This window comes from Dromiciops gliroides, chromosome 1 (assembly GCF_019393635.1).
Source record: "Dromiciops gliroides isolate mDroGli1 chromosome 1, mDroGli1.pri, whole genome shotgun sequence".
NCBI lineage: Eukaryota > Metazoa > Chordata > Mammalia > Microbiotheria > Microbiotheriidae > Dromiciops > Dromiciops gliroides.
Window position 1 is genome coordinate 126,902,431 of NC_057861.1, and position 9,108 is coordinate 126,911,538.

The 9,108-nt window shown below is 37.3% G+C and overlaps 1 pseudogene; it reads left to right on the plus strand.

The window, feature by feature from the left end:
* Positions 1-2,741: 2,741 nt before the first annotated feature.
* Positions 2,742-7,202, plus strand: LOC122746428 (annotated as a pseudogene).
* The last annotated feature ends 1,906 nt before the right edge of the window (positions 7,203-9,108 follow it).

Genomic DNA, 9,108 nt, shown 5'->3' on the forward strand with positions numbered 1-9,108 from the left:
AGTATTGTAAATGCAAAATCAAACATAAATCAAATTAATTAAGGTGATAGCTACCTTAACCTTTCTAAGGCCCCAAGCCACAGAAATCTGATTTAAAAGAAAAATGAAGCAAAATTATAGGCAGGCTATACTAACTCTGTCTTCAATAATTAAAAAAATTCTACATTTTTCTTATTAAATAAGAATAGTATGTAACGGTTCACACTTAGCCATTTGTGGGGCATGAAAGCAATCTCTTCCTTTCTGTAGGGAAAAGCTACTTACAGTAGATAAAAATTAGATTAAAAATAGCTTGCATTGTATAATGCTTTAAGATTTTCAAAACATTTTATGTATGTTAACAATCCTGGTAAGGTAGGAGCTATTTTATATACAGATGATGATATCAAGGGTTAAAAAAGTTAAATGACTTACCTAGAAACCCACAGCTGCATGAGCATCTGAAGCAGAATTTATACATAGGTCTTCCTGACTCCAAGTTCAATATTCTATCCACTGTTTCATCCAATTCCCTAAGTGAAAATATAGTAATTTTGGTTTTGTTTGGGATAAACTGGCAGTTACAAGGCTAAGGAATGATCTCCTGTAGTAAGTGGCATTTGATCTGCATTTTAAGGAGGATTGTTGTTATTGTTTATCCTTTATTCTTAAAGAGGACAATGTCATTGGGGTAATGTCATAACTTTGAAGTGAATTGCATTTAAGTGATGGAGAACTATGCAAGGTCACCAAACTCACTCTATCCTCCAGAGCCATGTGGGTTTAGTGGCAAGATATATATCAGGATGACTGGAGGTGGCCCCACATGTTTAAGGTAAATGGTGTTAAGCGGCTTGCCCAGGGTCACACAGCCAGTAAGCATCTGAGGTGATATTTGAATTTAGATCCTCCAAACTTTAGGGCCAGTGATCTTTCCACTGTTCTACCTAGATTCCCTTAAGGAGTATACAAACTTGAAAGATTGAGATAAGGGCAGCTAGGTGGCACAGTGGATAGAGCATTGGCCCTGGAGTCAGGAGTACCTGACTTCAAATCCGACCTCAGACACTTGACATTTACTAGCTGTGTAACCCTGGAGAAGTCACTGAACCCCAATTACCTCACAGAAAGACACGCACACACACAAAAGATTGAGATAAGGTGATACTGAATTTCAGATATGGAGGCCCTTGTTTGCAATATGTAAAATCTGCCATTCATTAGTTGCTTGACCCTGAAAAAAATCACCTACAATTTCCGATCTTCAGAAGAATGAACTAGATTGAAATCATTTAGTTTGAAAAATTCAGTAATTCTAAATAGCATTTCTGATGGATGACCAGTGGGAAAGTGTACTATAGAGAATTCGATGCAATTCCTTAAATATATTAGCAGCTAAACTAAGACTAAGGACACAGTCAATGCTGATATATACATATGTGTGTGTGTGTGTGTGTGTGTGTGTGTATAAAAATGATTAGAAAAATATAAACAAATGGAATTTAATTCAATAGAATGTGCTATTTTTTAAAATCACCATAGTCTGATTTGGAAAGAAATGGTGATTCTGGGGGCAGCCAGGTGCCACAGTAGATAAAGCTGTGGGACTGGATTCAGGAGGACCTGAGTTCAAATCTGGTCTCAGACACTTTACACTTACTAGTTGTGTGACCCTGGGCAAGTCACTTAACCCTCATTCCCCCCCCCCCAAAAAGGAAAATAAATGGTTATTCTTCTTCTCTGAAGACAATTTATAAAGAATAGAGTTTTTATATTAATAGTTATAGATGTGTAGAGTTAAAGGGGCCTCAAAGATCATTTTGTCCAACTGATAAATGAAATATCAAACCTCTACAATGGTGGTATCAAACTCAAAATGGAAATGGAAGTCACCAAACCCTAAATAAGAATCCCTATATGCTGAACATTCTCCCATAAAACCACATTTAATGCCATCTATCTATCTATCTATCTATCTATCTATCTATCTATCTATCTATCTATCTATCTATCTATCTATACATACAAATATATATGTATATGTGTGTAGATATCTATATAAAAACATATACACAGATTGATAGATAAATAGATAGATAGACAGACAGACAGACAGACAGACAGACAGACAGACAGACAGACAGACAGATAGATAGATAGATAGATAGATAGATAGATAGATAGATAGATAGATAGATAGATAGATTTGCCCCTCAAAATTATTTTAATACAGTTAAGGATGCATTGAGGAATGCTTGTGACCCCTTTATTCTACAACAGTGCTGATCTTGATCAAGTAAAAGGAAGGATTATCTCAATATTAAATATCTCTTTCATCTTTAAAATTCTATGGTCATATTACTTAGAAGACTTCCAGCTACAGTGAACTCACTACCATCTGAGAAACACCATTATGCTTCCTATTTAAGTATAATATATTTCATTGAAGTTTTATCTAACTCATCCTTGTTCCTCTCTCTGGTCTTCTAAATAAATCTAATCCCACATTTTTAAGACAACCCTTTAAATAATTAAAAACATTTGATTTGTCTTTTTCAAGTTGTCTCTCTGGTGGCTAAATTTTCAAGTTACCATGTTTACTTCCTTCAATCTAACTTATCTAATCCCTTCCTGGTATCCCCAGGAACAAGAGATTGGATGAGTAATTCCATTTAAAATAAGTGCAGGTGGATCTACTCAGCACAGCAGCTGCACTTATTTTTCCACAGTGGTCAGCTAAAACTCCTGACTCTCCAGCAACCATGTCAAAGGGACCCACATTTGGCATTTATCTCAGCACTATATACTCCTATGTGAGAGACTTCCAACTTGGGAAAGTAAATATCATTGCTAATGACCAAGGAAACAGATCCACCCCAAGCTAAATGGCCTTCATTGACACAGAATGTCTAATCAGTGATGCAACAATCAAATTCCAGTGGACCCCACCAAAACAGATTTTGATGCCAAATATCTGATTGGTCAAACATTTGATGATGCATTTGACAGTCAGACATGAAGCATTGGCTTTTCACAGTGATTAATGATGCAAGCAGGCCTAAAGTCCAAGTGAGGTACAAATGGGAGACCAAAAGTTTCTATCCAGAAGAAGTATCTTCTATGGTCTTAACTAATATGAAAGGAATTGCTGGATATTACCTTGGGAAGACTCATAAATGCTGTGGTAACATTACCATCCTATTTCAACTAATCCCAATGTCAGGCCACCAAAGATGCTGGAACCATCTCTGGTCTCTATGTGCTCTGGATCATCAATGAGCCAAGTGCTGCCGCTATTGCTTATGGCTTGGACAAAAAGGTTGGTGCGAAGAACAAACATGGTGATCTTTGACCTCGGAGGTGGTATTTTCTATGTCTCCATTTATACCATTGAATATGGAATCTTTGAGTTCAACTCCACAGCTGGGGGCACCCACTTGGGTGGCAAGAACTTTAACAATTACATGGACAAACATTTCATTGATGAGTTCAAGTGAAAGCATAAGAAGGGCACCAGTGAGATCAAGAGGGCTGTTCACTATCTGTGCACCACTTGTGATCATGCAAATTCTTTAGTCCAGTGCTGATGTCTTCTGTAACACACTGAACCCTGTGGAAAGGGGCTTAAGAGATGCTAAGCTAAATAATTTACAAATTCATTACATTGTCCTGGTGTATGGTTCCACTCAAATAGCAAAAATCTGGGAGCCTTTGCAAGACTTTTCCAATGGCCAGGAGCTTAATAAGGGTATAATTTGTTTTGTTTTGTTTTGTTTTTCCTGTGCTGTGGTTAAGTATTTTTTAAAATCTCTATTTATTTGTTTAAAATTTTGAGTTCTAAATTATATCCCTCTCTCATTCCCTCCCTCCCTACCCTCCCCCCTCCCCAAGATTGCAAGAAATCAGTATAGGTTATACGTGTGCAATTATGTAAAACATTGCCATATTAGACATTTTAAATATAAAGACTCAAGTAAAAAAAAAAGAGAGAAAGCACAAAAAACATGCTTCAGTCTGTGTTCAATCAATATCAGTTCTTTCTCTGGAGGTGGATAGTATACTTCATCATTAGTCCTTTTTACTTGTCTTGGATCACTGCATTGCTGAGAGTAGTTAGGTTATTCACAATTGCTCATAGAGCTATAAAGCTGTCACTGTGCACAATGTTCTGGTTCTGCTCACTTCACTATACATCAGTTCATATGAGTCTTTACAGGTTTTTCAGAAATCATTCTGCTTGTCATTTCTTATAACACAATACTATTCCATTAGAATAATACACTGCACCTTGTTCAGTCATTCCCCAATTGATGGACATTCCCTTTATTCTGAATTCTTAGTCACCACAAAGAGTTGCTATAAATATTTTTTGTACATTTTTTCCATTTCTCTTTTTTACAGTTACTATTGTTAACTATTTCCCTCCATCCTATTCCCTTCCCTATGATATTTACTCTATTTTCTATCTTCTTTCGCCATATCCCTCCTCAAAACGGATTTGCTTCTTACTGCTCCCTTCCCCAATCTGCCCTCCCTTCTTTTCCCCCTCCCTCCTTATCCCCTTCCCCTCCAACTTTCCTGTAGGGTTAGATAGATTACTCCACACAATTGAGTGTGTATGTTATCCCCCCCCCCCCCCCCCCCCAGCCATCTCTGATTAGTTTAAGGTCTTTGAGCCAATTCTGATGAGTGTAAAGCTCATTTACTGCCCAGATTGATTAGGTTACTCCACCTATTTGCGTGTGTATGTTAATCCCTCCGTGAGCAAAATCTGATGAGATTAAGGTCTTTGAGCCTATTCTGATGAGTGTAACATTCATTTCCTGCCCTGCTTCTCCCCTATCTCTTCCCCCACTCCATAAGCCCTTTTCTGTTTCTTTTATGTGGGATTTCACCCTATGCTAACTCTGCCATTCCCCCTCCTCCAGTGCATTCCTCTCACCCCTCAATTTTACCGTAAAGATGTCATCATGGGGCAGGTAGGTGACAGAGTGGACAAAGAACACACACTGGACCCAGGAGGACCTGAGCCCAAACCCAGCCTCAGACACAAGATACTCACCCACCGCAAGACCCCAGAAATGTCACCCAACTCCAACAACCCCACAAAATAAAGATAAAGAAAAAATAAATTCTTTAGAGATGCCATCCCTTCATAATCAAATTCCACCTGTTTCCTCTGTCTAAATTTATTCATTTCAGCTTCTCTAATATGGAGAAATTTCTTATAAGTTAGATGTATCATCTTCCCATGAAGGAATGTAAATAGTTTAACCCTTTAACATCACTCTTAATTTCTTTTTCCTGATTATCTTTTTATGCTTCTCTAGGGTATTGTATTTGAAAGTCTAATTTTCTATTCAGTTCTGATCTTTTCATCACAAATACTTGAAAGTCGTCTTTTTTATTGAAGTCCTATTTTTTTGCCCTGAAAGATTATACTCAATTTTGCTGGATAGGTGATTCTTGGTTACAATTCCAATTCCTTTGACATTTGAAATATCATATTCCATACACTCTCATCCTTTAATGTAGAAGCTGCTGGATCTTGTGCTATCCTGACTGTGGCTCCACAGTACTTGAATTGTTTATTTTTGGCTGCTTACAATATTTTCTCCTTGATCTGGGAGCTCTGGATTTCAGCTATAATATTCCTGGGAGTTTTTGTTTTAGGATTTCTTTCAGGAGGTGAGTGGTGGATTCTTTCAATTTCTATTTTACATTCTGCTTCTAGAATATCAGGGCAATTTTCCCTGACAGTTTCCTGGAAGATGATATCTAAGCTCTTTCCTTGATCATGGTTTTCAGGTATTCCAATGTTATTCAAAGTATCTGTCTCGGCTCTATTTCCCAAATCAACTGTTTTCCCAAGGATGTATTTCACATTTTTTTCTTTTTGTGTATTAATTTAGATTTGTTTTTACCATGTCTTGATTTCTCATAAAGTCATTATCTTCTATTTCCTTAATCCCAATGTTTAAGCAATGATTTTCTTCAGAGAGCTTTTATACCTCCTTTTCCATTTGGCCAATTTGGCTTTTCAAGTTGTTGACTTTTCTTTTATGACCTTATTGCATCACTCTCATTTCTCTTTCCCATTTTTCTTCTACCTCTCTTTATCTTCAAAGTCCTTTTTGAGTGCCTCTATGGCCTGAGACCAATTCATATTTTTTCTTGGAAACATTGGATATAGGAGCTGCCATTGCTATCCTCTTCTGAGGGTGCACCTAGATCATCCTTGTCACTAAGGAAACTGTCTTTATTCCTCACCTTTCTCTGTCTGCTCATCTTGACAGTAATTACTTGACTTTTAACTCCTTAAAATGTTGCACTGTTCCAGGCTGCAGTTTCCCAAGATTCAGGGGGTCCCAGGTGTTATGATTCAAGGAAGGGCACATTCTTCCCTCACCTAGCCTGTTCCCTGGGACATACATAACCCAAGGCCAACTTCTTAATTAACCAGGTAGCAAAACTTGGTGTGCTGTGGTCATTAGCTCTGATGAGCCTGCCCCTCTCCCCTACCTGGGCCACCACCACTCAAGCCTACTTCCTGGTTCCCAGCAGGGGTGAAAAACCCAAGTTCTGCCTCAGCACCATCAGAAACACCTGTAATCTCCCCTGTGCCAACCACTCAGTCCTCTCACTAATGAGATTAGTTCCAGATGACACTGGAGGTGCAGCTGATTCAGAGGCTCTTGGGGTCTCTTTCCCTGGCTCAGCCTGCATGGGACTGGATCTGTATCAGTGTGATTGTGGGGTTGGGCTCCAGTCCTGCCCTGGCACAGCAGTCCCCTTTTGCTGACCTTCTATGTTTTCTTTAGCTGGAAAATAATCCCAGCCCATTCTTTTGTGGGTTTTTCTGCTCCAGGATTTGTCCGAAGGCATTACTTGGAGGGCGTTTTTTTGTAGAGATCGTGTTGTGAGTTCTGAGAGCTTACTGCCTTTCCTCTGCCATCTTGGCTCTGAACCAGAAGAACAGTATCAATCTTGATACAGCTGTTGTCTATGGTGCAGCTGTCCTGGCTGCCATTTTTTCTGGAAATAAAAATGAGAATGTGCAGGACTTACTGTTCTTGGATGTCACTCCTCTTTCTTTTGGAATTGAACCTGCTGGTGGTATTATGGTAATTCTGATCAAATGTAATACCATCATCCTCACCAAGCAGACACAGATTTTACCATGTATTCTGACAACCAGCTGGTGTGTCTATTCAGGTTTATGAAGGTGAGAGAGCAATGACAAAGGATAACAATCTGCTTGGCAAGTTTGAGCTCGCACGAATCTCCCCAGCACCCAGGGGTATTCTTCAAATTGAAGTAACATTTTATATTGATGCAAATGGCCTCCTTAATATTTCTGCTGTGGATAGGAGCATAGGTAAGAAAAACTAGGTCACCAATGACAAAGGTCATCTGAGCAAAAGAAGACATTGAGCTCAGGAGGCTGAGAAAAGTAAGGCTGAGGATGAGAACCAGAGAGACAATGTGTCTTCCAAGAATTCTCTTGAAACTTATACTTTCAATATGAAAGCTGCCATAGAGAATGAAAAACTGTAAAGCAAAATTATTGATGAAGACAAACATAAGATCCTTAACAAGTGTAATGAAATAATAAACTGGCTGGATAAGAGCCAGACTGCTGAGAAGAAATAATCTGATCATCAGCAGAAGGCATTGGGGAAGATATGTAATTCCATCACTACTAAGCTGCACTAAAGTGCAGGGGACCTGTCTGGAGGCTTGCCTGGTGGGTTCCCAGGGGGTGAAGCAGCTTCATCTGGAGGTGCTTCTTCTGGACCCACCACTGAGGAGGTTAACTAAACTCACCACAAGAAAGAACATTCCACACAGTTTTCCAAAATTGAAGGATTCAAATTTGTACCCAAGGCAGTAGAAATTTAAAAGTCACATTTAAACTACTGCATAAATATGGGCATTCTGAATTCTTAAATGAGTGCAAATAGAGAGAAGTGAACAACATTGTACTTTACCAGTGCTGTAAACAAGTGGAAATGAAATTCTTTTCCTGGAGAATAAAATTTATTTAAAATCAGCACCATAAAAATAAATAAAATAAAATAAAATAACTTCAGGATGTATAATATATTCTGATCTACTTACCAATATAAACCCTGGGATTATATTAACACAATTACAAAAATATTTTCACACAAATACAGACACATCTAAGCAATTGAAGAAATATTAATTGGTTGTGAATATGCTGAGCCAATATAATAAGATTGGCAATTATATCTAAATTACTTCACTTATTCACTTACATGCCAAAAAAACTACTAAATAATTATTTTATAAAAAATAATACAATTTATATGGAAGAAAAAAAGGTCAATAGTATCAATGGAATCAATGAAAAGTGAAGAAAGGAAGCCCAGCAATATCAGATCTCAAACTATATTACAAAGCAGTAATCATTAAAAAAGAATCTGATACTGACAAAGAAAAAGAGGAGTGGTTCACTGGAATAGATTAGGTACAAAATACACCATTGTAAGTAACAATGAAAATCTGATGTTTGATAAAACCAAACATAGAACTTTTTCGTAAGAACTCATCATTTGATAAAAGTTTGCTAGGAAAACTGGAAAACAGTTGGGAAATAACAGCTCACACCATAAACCAAGATCAGGTCAAACTTGGATAACTGATTTAGACATAAAAGGTAATATTATAAGTAAATAGGGTAACATGAAAAAATGTATCTGTCAGATCTATAGATAAGGGGAAAATAGTATGACCCAAAAAGAAATAGAGGGTATTATAGGAAGCAAAATATATAATTTTTATTACATGAAAATTTTTTTAAATGCACATAAAAAAGCAATGCAACCAGATTTAGAAATAAAAAAAAAGAAAATTGGAGGAAATTTCATAGGAAATTTCTCTGATAAAGATCCAATTTCTCAAATATATAGGGAAAATAGTTCAATTTATAAAAATAGAAAATATATTCCCCATTTGATAAATGGTCAAAGGATATGACTAGTTATCAGAAGAGGACAACAACCTCACACCAAACAGATTGGCTAATGTGATGAATTTTTAAAAAGGACCATTGCTGAGGAGGATGTAGAAAAATCAGTACAATAATTCATTGTTGGTTGAGTT